We start from the raw sequence: 17,419 nt of genomic DNA on the forward strand, positions 1-17,419 counted from the left end.
TATTTTCTAGAAACGTGATATAGCAGCAGTGAGTCAGAGAGGCAGAGTGGAATACTAAATAAGGTTCTGATCTAAACTCATTAAACTAGTGTTTAAAGCAGCCAAACACCCCCAGGCCTAACCAGCTACTGAGACAATCACAGTGACACACACATAGACACCGTGAGATTACCATAATCAGGCCAACATGTTTTATAGGGATCCACTCTCTCGCTGTTGTCTGTAGCATAGCTAACACAGAATCACATCCAAGACATTGGTAATATGTGTGCATGACAAAATCATACAGCCCATTTAACAAACGAACAGTGGTGTAGCAACATTAGTGACATATATCATATGATGGTGGCATGGTGAGAACTCAGCACCTCCCCCCTCCATGACACATGCTGTTATACATTGGATACACAAGGAGTCCTAAGAACATAGCCCAGACAGACGTGTTGACATATTATGCCCCCAAAATATAGCGTTCTCATTGAGCCCACCAAAAATAATTGAATGCATCCACATTAACCAGCTACTGATCCTGATATACAGCACAGATTTAAACTGATTTATAGGATTTCCTGACGCTTTACTTAAAAAGTGTAGAAATCATGATTTTCGTTCACTCTCACACACTGCTGGCCGGTGGGCTTTAGGACAGTCAGTCAAATCAAATCAAATTTTATTTGTCACATACACATGGTTAGCAGATGTTAATGCGAGTGTAGCGAAATGCTACACTCGCACTCACATCAGTGGTTAGGTGTGCAGTATGGTGGTGTTTGTCCTTCTCTGTGTTTGTTCCTCTCACCTTGCTCCCCCTACTCAAGGGCTGCTGTGTCGAGCCAGCATTGCACTGTCACTCTGTCACCCTGTCACTGTCCCAAACCAGTTGAGTCAGACTCCATGATTCACTATTACAGTATGTGTCCATCTTCGAAAATAAAGAAATGTGTGTCCAATGTGTGAATAACATGGACATTTTGTTCGAAAGCGGGGATCTGCCAGTTGTTCGTCAAAATGAATTAACTGTAAAGAGACCTAAGGTCCTTCTGGGGTTAAGCGACCGTGATGTTTACATAGAGAGATAGAGGATCTGGAGGCACTTAGCTGGTCTGTGATGCTGTCCTATGAGCTGTGTGGGCTGTGTGGTGACTGTTGGTCCTCTGTGGTCTGGAACAGGGTGGCTAACACAGGTCTCATCAGTAAACAGCCAATTGAGGGAGATAAGAGCTGAGAGAGGGCTGGGGCTGGGGCAGCTGGGAAAGGGGGACTGATTGGGACAGGGAGTGTGGGCCCACTGTTAGTCACACTCCATGACAGAGTCTGCCACACACATGAACAATGATTAATACACACAGAACAGAGACAAGGAGAGAGAGAGCGAGAGCGAGAGAGAGATTTAAATCATCTGTATTGGGTCTGGGAAACCACAACACAATAAAAACTCATACAAAACCATAGTTACACATCAATTAAAAACACAACACCAAATCCTCCTCCACAGTAACTAAACACAACAGACTCTGAATACTCCATATACTCATAAACAGATCAATATTGTTAACAAGTTTGTAATAGGCTGCTGTCCCCGAATAGCCTGTACTTTAGCCCAAATATCAACAGTTGAGAAGAGAAAACCTCTCCCAAAGCTGAGAACGAAGAAGTGATCAGATCAATCATCCCGACCAATCTGGGACACTGTAAAAACAGATGTTCCAGAGTTTCAGACTCAGCACAGAATGGACACCCTTCCCCAACAGTAGGATCCAGTTGTAGCAGATGCATATTGGTGGCTATGGCTCCATGTATTATCCTCCATTGGAGGTCAGCTGTCCTCTTTTCAATAGGCAGTTTGTGAAAAAGAGGCTCTTCAAAAAGCCACATCCCTTGTGGCGTGCCGGCCTTACGGGACTTGACAAGAACTCTCCAAGCCTGCATAACAGACTCATAAAATGGAGTCAGGCCAGGCAAATCACCCCCTCCAGCTTTAAGAGGAAAAGGTGCTTGTCTAAGCCCAAACAACCTCTCCTCTCCTCATCAAGGTGTAGGCTGTGTCGACCCAGCTAGAACCGTCACTGTACAACAGTCTCTGGGCTGCTTGAAGCCGGAAAGCCATGATTCTAGAGGAAATGTCCACCAGGCCTTGCCCACCCTCGTGCAGTGGCAGGTACAGGGCTGCAGCTTTAATCCAGTGTTGTCCAGACCAGAAGAAATTGACAAGGGTCCTCTGAAGCTCTTGTATCAGACCTTCTTTAAGAAAAAACACAACTACTTTATTCATCCGTGATGTATAAGCAACATTCTCATATCCTACCTTCTCTCCTACGGCAACCAGAAACTCCTCCACAGTGACAGTAGCTTCAGTAACACACCTAAAGCCGTTCTGAAGTGACAGCACGGCTTTAGATGGGTCGCGTGTGGGTCACCATCCTCGCCAAAACCAGGGTAATTTCGACACGAAAAACAATATACTTATTTCTACCACAACAACTAAATAAAAATAATGATAACCTTAATCATCCAGAGGAAGAGAAAAAAAGATAGCAACAAGAAAAGGAAACGTAAAAGAAAAACCAAGATATCTAACTCTACACAACACTCGCACTCAGTCACACAATTCCCAGCATGCACCGAACACTCCCAGCATGCAGAGAGAGCGAGAGAGAGGGGGGGGGTAGGAAGAGAGGAGGGGAGAGAGAGGGAAATAGAGAGGAGAAGGGAGATGGTGAGGAGCTGAGAAGGTTAAAATCCCAGTCACAGAAAAGAGGAGACGTTGACTTTGGTGAGAAGGAGGGCACATCAATGCTCACAACTTGTGACATACAACTCCTCCGTCTTCAACGGCTACCTCTGGAGATCCTTTCAATCTCCACTTAGTTAGGTAAATCTGCTTGTGTTTTGTTTGCACCTTACTTGTAGAATAATCTCCCAAACTCTCTTAAACTGTATGATTTGGTGCCTCTAGGATTGAGACGGCTGATTGATGACCTTTTGACGGAAGAATGTCGTGGAAAATGTCAAGATTATGTTATAGTGCTTGTAAAATTATATTATAATCTTTGTATTCCATTAGAATGATTGTTTTATTCGACAGAATAGAGTATTCTGTTAACTATTGTGTGTGTGTTCCACTGAGGATGGGCCTCTATGAGATAGCACTGACAGAGGAGATTTACGATGTCTCTGGGTAATAAAGCCTAAAGAGCATTCCAGATAGTAAAGGTAATGTTTTTGTGCTATACCCTACCAGGGTGAGACGGGTTCCAGTTTGGAGTAGGAGGGGGCCAGACACTGGTCTTTACAATGAGAGCTGTTGACACAGCACTAACTATCTGCTATGTTTTATAGATATCTTTCATACAAATCTTAACCATTGTGAACTGTTCCTAAGATCTGTGGTTCGTCATGTAAGTTGAGAGGGGTGTATCTTGGCTATAAAAGATCTTTGTACTTTTCTGTATTCACTTTTCAATGGTTCATTGGAGATAGCGCATCATTGAAAGTCAAAAAGGACAATTGCAAAGCTCTTAATAAAAAAATATGTAGTTTAAGTGTAACTCTGACTGGTGTGTAGTTTGTAACTCTCCTCATTTGGTAAAGCAGAAATATGCCATGACAAGAATGTGTTTGTTTTCTATGATTGTTTGTCGTATCTGTTTTGCTTTTCATATTGTATTTATGTGTATATTTGTTTAAATTATAGGGCTCATCTGTAAAATATACCTTGGTCTCAGCATGACTCCCTGTCAAAATAAAGGTTCAATCAAATAAACACCCTGGTACCTTCCCCACTCCTTCTCACTGTCTATTTCCTGACCCAACCTCTCCTACACCTCACACTACCAAGTTTAGATTTGTATTTCACCACCCCTCAATTCAACCCCCTCTAGCCGTCTGACTCCTTCATTTTCAATCTCCTCAGAGATCCAGACACTTCTGTAGACGCGAGTCATAAAAGGGTCCATCTTATTCCTTATCAACCTTACCAGACAAAACCCATTGGTCTCCTTCGCTCTGCCTCTCCCACTTTCTCTCTCCTTCTCCAGACGCTGTATCTCTCTCAGATTACAGATATGCATGGGAGATCCTGAGCAATGGGGATACACTCACAGTGCAGGTTGGGAAGGTTGCTTGACTCCCTGGCTTTGAGTCCCTTTGGTTCAAATCAAATGTACATCATTCAAAAGACGCTGTTCCTGAATATGCTGAATGAGCAGGAAATTGGGTAGACATTAAGCTCGGTTCAAAGGATCACGGTCGATAATCATTATTAACTCCATCAGCAGAAGCAGGGAAGAGGCAGCGAACTTAGCCTTTCCACTGGGGAACATCCCCATGTCAGTTAATTAGGCAGAATGTGGACACCACAGAGGAATTTGATATGGTGCAGAGCACGTGCACATCTTAACCAGTTGATAACAACACATTGCCTCATTCTCAGTCAGACACACACACAATTCCAGTAGCCTACAAACAAACACAAACACACACACACACACACACAGTGACCCCTGGCAAACAAATGAACATAATATGTAAATTGGTATTAATGTCAACGTCCATGGTCAGACTGCCTTCCTAAACTTGCATTGGGAATCATTCAGAAAGATTTGTTGAATGCCAAACCAAGCAAATGGAGTAGACCTAGCTTCCTGCCAGAGGATTCCCAACTTCATTTACATAATGGTTCCACCAAGCGTGGCAGTTATTCTATTTTCATCATCTCACTTCCCGTTGGCTGGCAAGGGAGAGTGTTCATCAGCATTCACCACAGGTATCTAAACAGGGAGGATTGCCAGAGGTACACGGCTGGGGCGACAAACCACCTATCAGTCTGTCCATAGTGTCACTTCTTTAGCTCTCCCTTCCCCTCTTTCTCTCCTTGTGCCTGTAAGTGTTTCCAGTCTGTGTGTGCTATTGCACCTGTAGCAAATAAACAGAGAGTAATCAAAAGAGAGCAACCAACTGTGCCACCTCCCAGATATAATAGTCTCTCTCTTCTCTAAGTGTAAAGGACATTTTCCTCTGCTCTTTGCTTCTCTTTCTCAGCCATCTCTCTCTACCTCTATACCACTCCCCTCTATCTCCTTCTCTGCAACCCATCTCTCTGCATCCCTTTATCTACCTTCTCTCTCCTTTTCCTTGTGCTCTTCCCCCCCCCTTAGTGGGAATGGGTGTAAGCTGCTCCTTTCTTCCACTCCCTCTCCTCGCTCTCTCTCTCTCTTCCTCAGTAATGTACTCCATGCTACACCATTAGAGGCTAGCCAGAGAGCAGGGCTAGGGTCAGGGGGATGAGAGAGGGATAGGGGAGGGGGGATGAGAGAGGGATAGGGGAGGGGGGAATGAGAGAGGGATAGGGGAGGGGGATGAGAGAGGGATAGGGTCAGGGGGATGAGAGAGGGATAGGGGAGGGGGATGAGAGAGGGATAGGGGAGGGGGGAATGAGAGAGGGATAGGGTCAGGGGGATGAGAGAGGGATAGGGTCAGGGGGATGAGAGAGGGATAGGGGAGGGGGAATGAGAGAGGGATAGGGTCAGGGGGATGAGAGAGGGATAGGGTCAGGGGGATGAGAGAGGGATAGGGGAGGGGGAATGAGAGAGGGATAGGGGAGGGGGGAATGAGAGAGGGATAGGGGAGGGGGGATGAGAGAGGGATAGGGGAGGGGGGATGAGAGAGGGATAGGGTCAGGGGGATGAGAGAGGGATAGGGTCAGGGGGATGAGAGAGGGATAGGGGAGGGGGGATAAGAGAGGGATAGGGGAGGGGGGAATGAGGCAAAGGGGCTGGAGAAGGGAAGAGGTTGAGGGTGAAGGAGTGAGGGATGCGGAGCTGGTTGGCAGAGGAGGGTAAGGGAAGAGAGGGACACTAGAGGGTTGGAAAAATGAGGAGAGGGAATGAAAGGAGCGAGTGACAGATGGGAGACGAGGACAGACAGAGCTGTTTGTGTGTGTGCGTGTGTGTAAAACTCCCTGGGCCTTGTTCTGTCAGGGAGCCAGCTGATGGATTTACCCCTCCCTGATCAAACACATCAATCAATAACACAGCATCAACACTACAGAGGAGCACAGCGACACAGACATGATTACTTAAAGTGCACTGCACACATACCATCTACTACCACTACAAGGGCATAACTGTACACAGCTCTCTGCCCCAGCCTAGCCAACTATCCCTCAACTATTATCTCCATTTTAAAATTGCTAGTGTATCAACCTTATACAAAATCTTCCTATATACCTTTGCTACAGTATATTTTTCCTCTCAACAATATTTCCTCTGCCCTTCCTAGATCATCCATCTCCTCTCAACAATCTTCCACGAGGTATCTGCCCTTTCTAGGGATACCAATTAAATTTCCCTTTGTTTTCATCCCAAGGACAATTGTTCTTAACTGTCTCAGTGGCCTCCACTTGTCCCCAGCAGCACATACTGTACATAGAGTCCAGTATGAGTTGTACATGGAGTGTCACTGATGGGATGTAAGGTGTTGCCAAGGCCACATGATCCACACAGACCTTGAGGAGCTCTGATTCCATTACATAACCTGGCTCGCTGTCTCGGTCTGATAATGAGAGAGGTCTAATGGCCAGCCCCTGCAGCCAATCTGGGGGAATGGTAATCGAGATCAGATGAAAACAGCCCCAATCTGTGAGGAGCCGATTTCTCTTGTAGTAGCAGCATGTTAGTTATAATTAAGGTAAATTAAAAGACTATGGAATCCAGTTGCAGCTGATGTGTGTTTTTGGGCTTACTCTCAGGACTCAATCTCTGTATGGTTGGTGTGCAGCGTCAATATGTCACACTGTAATCACCATGGCAAAAATCTGTCACTTCAGATGCCTGCCTCTTGACCCAAGGTCAAAATAAACTTTGCAGATGTGATTTACTGCCATTACCCATCTCCTGCACGAGAAGGGCTCTGATTGGCTAGTTCCTCTAGAGAGGCGATGTACTGATTAACGGGCAGGCTGATAGATGAGCTGTTTGATTGGCGAGACAATATATCTATCTGAATGGCATTGGCAGACTGGCTCCCTCATTCCAAACAGGGAAAACACACAAGAGGTAGGTATCAGGTCCCAACAGCCTTAAATAGTCACTGTTGTTCTCCTCTCCATCCCGTTCTTCCGTCCCAGAGCTCTCACTCCATTCAGTCCCTTTCAGACCAGTGGGCTGGAGAGAGATGGCCAGAGAGGGGTCAACTCTCCACCAAAAACAGGCTTGCCCATAGTCCCTAAAATACTACAGTGAGGTGGAAGTGATTGGGGAGAGGATAACTCAGGAACAAACAGATGCTGTGCAGGACGCCATACCCCTTCCCCGGCCTAACCCCCCTCAGTCTCTGCCTTCGGTTGGCAGAGAGTCTCTGCCTTCGGGTGTCTGTTGGCAGCAGGACAGGGTTTGGGCTGATGTATAAAATTAGCTCAGACAAAGATTCAGAGGTTACACGTTTCTAATGAAGCTATTGATTTTTGATGAGCCAAAACAGAGAGCTTTTGTCTTTAGGAGCTGTCAGTGGATCTCTTTTCGTGACTTCACTGCATCACATTACCCAGCACTGAGACAAGCCAGAGACAAAACCTCGAACCAAAGCAGGATTGGGCCAAGACACATCAAGGAACCGTTCCACACAATACATGCAGAAACACCATGTCATGTCACCATCAGCTAGCAAAGTAGACACACACCCTGTAGACATATGATGAGACACACACACACACACACACACACACACACACACACACACACACACACACACACACACACACACACACACACACACACACACACACACACACACACACACACACACACACACACACACACACACACTGCAGTGAGAACCCTGGGGTTGAGACAGCTGTGAGTCCAGCTGCAGATAAAAACATGTGGAAGAGGTCTCTAGGCTGGGCATCCACCCTTCTCACCTCTCATCTGCCGTCCACACCACTACCCTTTTCCCCTCTTCATTCCTCCCTCTCCACAGAAACTTGCATTAATCAGTAGATTTGGTATTATTAAGTACGCCACATACAGTATGAGACACTACAGAACAGATATAGCACAGTCAAGTCAACCTACTTTTCATACTGAGTCACAGTGCCATAATCAGAAGTAGGCTATAGCTTACGTTTTCCAGCTAATGTCTCAAAAGTACTAATCATATAGGGCCCCCTCTCCATTACTTTATTACTTATCCAGTCGGTTAAGCGCTTAACATGGTGGTGACAGTCCTTCCCAGAGGCCTCTCTAAGAGCTTCTAATAATGGATCTCCACCCAAAACTATCGGATGTGCTGGGAAAATATCTAATACTGGTACTTGACTTTACAGTGGCCAAAACCAATAACCAATAAAGGTGAAGGCATTTTTTAACACTGAATTAAACAACCCAGTTAATTGTTTCATTTGACATTAAGTCGTTTATTAACATGTTCACAGATCTGTATGTGCGTGCTTTTAGCCAATTGATTTTCCGCTCGTTGTCAAGTCGTATATAATGTTTGGCATGACAACAAACAACAGGGGATTTGGCTAAATTGCTATTTTGGGTAATAAAGGCAAGCATGGCAGATGGGATGGCCATCTTGTGATGAGGTAATAGCCCTGCTGAAACCTGGCTAAACCCTACACTGAGGACAACCTCCACCTCTAACCTCTTACTGTAATATTTCATACAATCCTATAAACTGCAATTTCATCAATTTCTGTCTTTCTGTGACTGCTGCCTCTACTTGGCACCTTTTACACTGCAGGTACCTGTCATAAAGACAGCAGACTGTATGTTCCTGTTTCAGAATGTTCTTCCAGCATGGCGGTGGGTGGGATGAGGGGTGCTTACACATCAGCCCGACCTTGCTTCATCCTGCCTACTCCTCTGAGATGTACACACACACACACACACACACACACACACACACACACACAGGTCCCTTGGAATCTGGGACACTTCTGTTTGCGCCCCACACACACGTAAACATGCTCACGCCCATATATTGCTGTTCTTTTCATATATCAGCTTAGCAGGAAGACTGAATATAGGGCAGAATTCTTACACACAATAAACACCATGGTCCGGCCGACTGGGCTAGGGTAGACCTTTACACTCATTGAAAACGGCAGATTTGGACACTGAGAAGTGCCTAAATTAGAAGGCAATGGCTGCACAGTAAGATGCTATACATGAGGGCAGAGCTCAGGGTCTCCGCCTCACAGATATGGATGGGTTTTGACTGAGATCCATTCTGAGAACCGCGCGCGACAAGATCCCAGAAATGTTCCATACGCAGATAAAATGTATTTCTCACAATTTTTTGGCACAATTGCTATTTTATTTACATTTTTTATTAAATTTCGTGGTATCCAATTGGTTGTTACAGTCTTGTCCCATGGCTGCAACTCCCGTACGGACTCAGAAGAGGCGAAGGTCGAGAGCCGTGCGTCCTCCGAAACACAAACCAGCCAAGCCGCACTGCTTCTTGACACAATGCCCGCTTAATCCAGTAGCATCAATGTGTCGGAGGAAACATTGTACACCTGGTGACCGTGTCAGCGTGCACTGCGCCCAACCCGCCACAGGAGTCGCTAGTGCGCGATCGGACAAGAACATCTCTGCCGGCCAAACCCTCCCCTAACCCGGATAGGGTCCCCAAATATGGGAACTTTACATTTAAGAGGATTTATCCACTTCAAATAAGTGTAGCTGAATGGGAGGAGACAGGTTAAAGAAGGATTTTAAAGCAATTGAGACATAAATTGGTCTGTTCTGAGGGCAAAAGGGAGTGCAACTTAATATTAGGAAGGTGTTCCTAATGTTTTGTACACTCAGTGTACGATCACTATGTTTGATGTACAGTTACAATAAGACATGGCATTATAACCTGGGTTGTCCTGAACAGAATGTGCCCATGTTTATTGTATTGTGAAGAAAATTTGCCGCAGACCATACATTTGAATGCACTCATGACATTATATACGCACCAAAATAACGCACCAACAACGCACCAAAATAACGATCTGCTACTCTGAATTACCTAATGAAAGCCTAACACTGTAAGATCCTATTTTATAATTTAGCTAGTCATGTTGGCAATAGAACAAGCTTTCAAATGATGCCCACCTGACCCAGATTGTGATTTATAATGGAACGTTTTTGGATTGCATAAACAACAGCAGTAATTGTGTAAAGGCGGGGATGCAGGGCTGTGTTCCAACAACTATAAGAGTGCTTGCTCTAGTTCCTCAATGGCACAGCTAGGAGAGATAAAAAAAACACCTTATATTTGAAGACTCTTCTTTGAGTCAAAAGTGCATTTAAATTAATCAGAAACTGTGGAGGTGTGTGGCCACTTGGAAAAAACAGTTAGACCTCTTAAATCCTTTTAATTATTTTTCTTATGTTACACCTACCCCAAATATTCCAAGAATTTTCTCATCATGTTACTGAATGTATCCAGAGTATTTTCAGATTTCGTTATCAACAAATGCAGGGAAAAGCACAGTAAATGTAAAATGCACATGAAATCAACAGTGTAGTGTTTGGATTCAGTCTTGTCAGGTAAACTATTGTCTCCTCACCTTTAGTCTAATAATTTCTCTATAATCTCCAAACTGTTCCCATTTAATTGTTGTTTAGGGTATGTTGTGGTGAACTGTCATTACAATTGCTTCCTGGGAACCTGGGCCACTTTTGGAGTGGACAAGTGCTCTCAAATCGTTTGCTGATGTCAAATACAGATGACAATTATATTCCTAATAAAGCCAATTTAGCTAGCTAACATACACCTGGAGAATACAAGTTATATTCACTATGGCTAGCTAGCGTTAGGAACGTTTTCAATGAGAGCTAAATAACCAGCTAACTAGCAAACAATGAAAACAGTTTAATTTCCTAATTCAAAAAACACTTCAACAGAAATTAGACCGATGTTAATTTACCTTTATTTAAACAGGCAAGTCAGTTAAGAACAAATTCTTATTTTCAATGACGGCCTGAGAACAGTGGGTTAACTGCCTGTTCAAGAGCAGAACGACAGATTTGTACCTTGTCAGCTGGGGGGTTTGAACTCGCAACCTTCTGGTTACTAGTCCAACGCTCTAACCACTAGGCTACCCTTTAAAGCATTCTAGTACAGTTAAATAGTTGAAACACACACACACACACACACTGACCAAAAGGTTGTTTTGTTGGCATTTACGTATGTCCCCATTACCAGTAAAACATAATCAAAATCTATTTCTTTCACTTACTTGCTGTGATGTTTCGTTGTTCATTTGTTCAATCTCAACCAGGATTTCATCATACATGTCAAGCAGTGAAGTTTCAGCTCTGTCTGTCCGTGGCCTCTCTTCCTCGGTGCGCACTATCACTGTATCCGTTTCCATCTTGTCCAGCTGTGTCTGTAACATTTAACGTAAACCCTTTTTCTTGTCTGGATTGAATTAGTGATCCTTGTACCTAGCATCGAGCATGGTGGCGACACAGTAATGCGGGTCAGATAGAATGCCACCAAATCGCTTGTTCACAGCCTCTTGTAGAGTACTTTTGCAAGTTTTAACCCCACGGTCTGTGTCGGGCAGTTTTGTTGAGCAGGCGTTTCAATGCCATGACAGAGGGTATCATGTCTGCTGCAGACTCAGTTGATGAGCTTATTTCTTGAGTCAGTTGCTCGAATGGAGCTAGCTAGTGTGTTCATGTTTCCAAGTTTCAAACAGGTTCTCAAATTTCATTGAAATGGCAGCAGTGGTATGAGAACCAGCACATTCTTGAGCAATACAGCTTTCCTCAGTACGAAATTCTCGTCGACCCACTGTGCTGTCAGACTCAGCATGCTCATGGGGCTGACATCGCTGGTCCAAATGTCAGTCGTGAAGCTAATGGCAGTGATGCCTATAGTACGTAGCTCATGGATGTGCGTTTCAACAAAACTGTGTAACTCCGATAGGGCAACATCTAAAAAATAGGGCCTACTTGGTAGTATGTACCAGGGATCGAGGTGCTCGACCAGCCGGCGAAAGTGAACATCATCCATGACAGAGAGCGGTTGATTGTCAAGGGCAATGAATCCCATTATCTTGGCATTAATGGATTCCGCCTTTGAGTTGTCTCGCTGAAATGTTCTTACTCTTTCAAATGACTGCTCAACTTGAACTTGTTTAGTTGTTGGACGTTGGTGCTTAGTATTTTTCTTCTTTTGTTCTGAGTAGCGCTGTATTTTCCATGGCGTCATTAAGTCATCTACCTACGTTATATAGGTATGCACGTCATCTACCTACGTTATATAGGTATGCACGTCATCTACCTACGTTATATAGGTATGCACGTCATCTACCTATGTTATATAGGTATGCAAGTCATCTACCTACGTTATGTAGGTATGCACGTCATCTACCTACGTTATATAGGTATGCACGTCATCTACCTACGTTATATACATATACTATATACATATACTATATACTTACATCCAAGATGGCATAGCAGTTCAGACGTCTTTTGTCCTCGTCTTGTCGTGTCCCGTATATATATATTTACACATTTTTTTCATACATTTTTTTATTTATTATTATTATTATTTATTTTTTCTTCCATAAACTCATCTTCAAAACACTCTCCTGCAACCCGCCTCATCAATTTATATTTATAAAAAAGTATTATTTACCTCAAATCTGTAATCCTCCAAGAAGCTAGCCAGAAACTAGCCAGAAGCTAGCCAGGAGCTAGCCAGGAGCTAGCCAGAAGCTAATCCAGAAGCTAATCAGAAGCTAGGTCAGAAGCTAGTTAGCTTCTTAACTGGCAAATCGTTAGTATTCAGCTAACCACGGTTTGTGGTCATCAGCTATCCTTTAGCTCGATAATCTATCGCCAGTTTTGTACGGCGCAGCGCGGCTCAGAACGGAACATACCGGACCAATTTGTCTCTCCATGTCCCTGGATTTCTACCGCTAACTCTGGACATTCATACCTGGATCTGACGGCTTTCGTCGATTCCGGAGCAAACATCAATTATTCCAGAGCTAGCCAGCTGAAGAGTTCCATCAATCACTCCTGGGCTGCAGTCACCTATCCGGACCCGTTTTACTGCCTACGCGGAGCCCCACCGGGCCTTCACAACTGGACTGCCGACGTTATCTACCTGAAGGAGTTATCCGGCTGGCTCCTCCGTCGCAACGTTACCTGAACGCCCATCTGCGGTCTGCTAACCGTTAGCTGTCTTATCGGCTGCTATCTGAATAGACAATCGGACAATTTATTTATTTATTTGTATTATTATTATTTATTTTTTTCTTCTTGGGCCTCTAACTATATCTATTGTTTTTATTTTTGTTGTTGTTGTGTGATTTGGATTAATCCTCTCTACCACACGAAACGCCACTAATCTACTGACGGAACGCAAGAGGTGGCTAATAACAGACATCCATCCTATGCTAGCTTGCTACCGATGGCCTGGCTAGCTGTCTAAATCGCCGTGACCCCCAACCAACCTCTCCACTCATCGGACCCTGTTGATCACTCGACTAAGCATGCCTCTCCTTAATGTCAATATGCCTTGTCCATTGCTGTTCTGGTTAGTGTTTATTGACTTATTTCACTGTAGAGCCTCTAGTCCTGCTCACCATACCTTATCCAACCTATTAGTTCCACCACCCACACATGCAATGACATCTCCTGGTTTCAATGATGTTTCTAGAGACAATATCTCTCTCTTCATCACTCAATACCTAGGTTTACCTCCACTGTATTCACATCCTACCATACCTTTGTCTGTACATTATACCTTGATGCTATTTTATCGCCCCCAGAAACCTCCTTTTTACTCTCTGTTCCAGACGTTCTAGACGACCAATTCTTATTGCTTTTAGCCGCACCCTTATTCTACTCCTCCTCTGTTCCTCTGGCGATGTAGAGGTGAATCCAGGCCCTGCAGTGCCTAGCTCCACTCCTATTCCCCAGGCGCTCTCTTTTGACGACTTCTGTAACCGTAATAGCCTTGGTTTCATGCATGTTAACATTAGAAGCCTCCTCCCTAAGTTTGTTCTATTCACTGCTTTAGCACACTCTGCCAACCCGGATGTTCTAGCTGTGTCTGAATCCTGGCTTAGGAAGACTACCAAAAATTCTGAAATTTTAATTCCAAACTACAACATTTTCAGACAAGATAGAACTGCCAAAGGGGGCGGTGTTGCAATCTAGCTGTGCTCTGGACACCATATGTGAACTGATTGCCCCCCATCTATCTTCAGAGCTTGTGTTGCTAGGCGACCTAAACTGGAACATGCTTAACACCCCAGCCATCCTACAATCTAAACTTGATGCCCTCAATCTCACACAAATTATCAATGAACCTACCAGGTACCTCCCCAAACCCTTAAACACGGGCACCCTCATAGATATCATCCTAACCAACTTGCCCTCTAAATAAACCTCTGCTGTCTTCAACCAAGATCTCAGCGATCACTGCCTCATTGCCTGCATCCGTAATGGGTCAGCGGTCAAACGACCTCCACTCATCACTGTAAAACACTTCAGCGAGCAGGCCTTTCTAATCGACCTGGCCGGGGTATCCTGGAAGGATATTGATCTCATCCCGTCAGTAGAGGATGCCTGGATATTTTTTTTAAATGCCTTCCTAACCATCTTAAATAAACATGCCCCATTCAAGAAATGTAGAACCAGGAACAGATATAGCCCTTGGTTCTCCCCAGACCTGACTGCCCTTAACCAACACAAAAACATTGAACAGCCCCCGTGATATGCAGCTGTTCAGGGAAGCTAGAAACCATTATACACAGGCAGTTAGAAAAGCCAAGGCTAGCTTTTTCAAGCAGAAATTTGCTTCCTGCAACACTAACTCAAAAAAGTTCTGGGACACTGTAAAGTCCATGGAGAATAAGAACACCTCCTCCCAGCTGCCCACTGCACTGAAGATAGGAAACACTGTCACCACTGATAAATCCACCATAATTGAGAATTTCAATAAGCATTTTTCTACGGCTGGCCATTCTTTCCACCTGGCTACTCCTACCCCGGTCAACAGCACTGCACCCCCCACAGCAACTCGCCCAAGCCTTCCCCATTTCTCCTTCTCCCAAATCTGTTCAGCTGATGTTCTGAAAGAGCTGCAAAATCTGGACCCATACAAATCAGCCGGGCTAGACAATCTGGACCCTTTATTTCTAAAATGATCTGCCGAAATTGTTGCTACCCCTATTACTAGCCTGTTCAACCTCTCTTTCGTGTCGTCTGAGATTCCCAAAGATTGGAAAGCAGCTGCGGTCATCCCCCACTTCAAAGGGGGGGACACTCTTGAACCAAACTGCTACAGACCTATATCTATCCTACCATGCCTTTCTAAGGTCTTCGAAAGCCAAGTCAACAAACAGATTACCGACCATTTCGAATCTCACCATACCTTCTCTGCTATGCAATCTGGTTTCAGAGCTGGTCATGGGTGCACCTCAGCCACGCTCAAGGTCCTAAACGATATCTTAACCGCCATCGATAAGAAACATTACTGTGCAGCCGTGTTCATTGATCTGGCCAAGGCTTTCGACTCTGTCAATCACCACATCCTCATTGGCAGACTCGACAGCCTTGGTTTCTCAAATGATTGCCTCGCCTGGTTCACCAACTACTTCTCTGATAGAGTTCAGTGTGTCAAATCGGAGGGTCTGCTGTCCGGACCTCTGGCAGTCTCTATGGGGGTGCCACAGGGTTCAATTCTTGGACCGACTCTCTTCTCTGTATACATCAATGAGGTCGCTCTTGCTGCTGGTGAGTCTCTGATCCACCTCTACGCAGACAACACCATTCTGTATACTTCTGGCCCTTCTTTGGACACTGTGGTAACAACCCTCCAGGCAAGCTTCAATGCCATACAACTCTCCTTCCGTGGCCTCCAATTGCTCTAAAATACAAGTAACACTAAATGCATGCTCTTCAACTGATCGCTACCCGCGCCTGCCCAACATCACTACTCTGGACGGCTCTGACTTAGAATACGTGGACAACTACAAATACTTAGGTGTCTGGTTAGACTGTAAACTTTCCTTCCAGACCCATATCAAACATCTCCAATCCAAAGTTAAATCTAGAATTGGCTTCCTATTTCGCAACAAAGCATCCTTCACTCATGCTGCCAAACATACCCTTGTAAAACTGACCATCCTACCAATCCTCGACTTTGGCGATGTCATTTACAAAATAGCCTCCAATACCCTACTCAACAAATTGGATGCAGTCTATCACAGTGCAATCCGTTTTGTCACCAAAGCCCCATATGCTACCCACCATTGCGACCTGTATGCTCTCGTTGGCTGGCCCTCGCTTCATACTCGTCGCCAAACCCACTGGCTCCATGTCATCTACAAGACCCTGCTAGGTAAAGTCCCCCCTTATCTCAGCTCACTGGTCACCATAGCATCTCCCACCTGTAGCACACGCTCCAGCAGGTATATCTCTCTAGTCACCCCCAAAACCAATTATTTCTTTGGCCGCCTCTCTGCTGCCAATGACCGGAACGAACTACAAAAATCTCTGAAACTGGAAACACTTATCTCCCTCACTAGCTTTAAGCACCAACTGTCAGAGCAGCTCACAGATTACTGCACCTGTACATAGCCCACCTATATTTTAGCCCAAACAACTACCTCTTTCCCTACTGTATTTAATTAATTTATTTATTTTGCTCCTCTGCACCCCATTATTTTTATTTCTACTTTGCACATTCTTCCATTGAAAATCTACCATTCCAGTGTTTTACTTGCTATTTTGTATTTACTTTGCCACCATGGCCTTTTTTTGCCGGTACCTCCCTTATCTCACCTAATTTGCTCACATCGTATATAGACTTGTTCATACTGTATTATTGACTGTATGTTTGTTTTACTCCATGTGTAACTCTGTGTCGTTGTATGTGTCGAACTGCTTTGCTTTATCCTGGCCAGGTCGCAATTGTAAATGAGAACTTGTTCTCAACTTGCCTACCTGGTTAAAAAAAGGTGAAATAAAAAATAAAAAATATAGGTATGCACGTCAGCTTCGACATCGGTTTTGCACATCGGCGTTAAACTAGCAGTCGGGCCGATGCTGATGTTGGCATTTTTTAGCTAATATCGTCCGATTCCGATATGATTACTGATATAACGTGCATCCCTAATTTAAACTATTTATTTTTGAAAACTCTCAGTTTTTGCCATAGCCCTTATTGGCTTCTAAGGGTTTGAAAGGTGAGCAAGCCTGTCCGAGGTGTCAGACTTGATGACAGTTGCAATCCATCGGAGCGCTGTGATTGGTTGAGGCAGGGCTTAGCGAAGGGTCAATTGGCACACACAGATATAGCACAGTCATTATGCAAGCAGTACGTAGCAGTTTCAGCAAGGCTTCTAAAAATGTTAATGCAAAATGTTAACTGCTTGGAATTCCACTTA

Source organism: Oncorhynchus masou, unplaced genomic scaffold (assembly GCF_036934945.1).
Source record: "Oncorhynchus masou masou isolate Uvic2021 unplaced genomic scaffold, UVic_Omas_1.1 unplaced_scaffold_2___fragment_4___debris, whole genome shotgun sequence".
In the NCBI taxonomy this organism is placed as follows: Eukaryota; Metazoa; Chordata; class Actinopteri; order Salmoniformes; family Salmonidae; genus Oncorhynchus; species Oncorhynchus masou.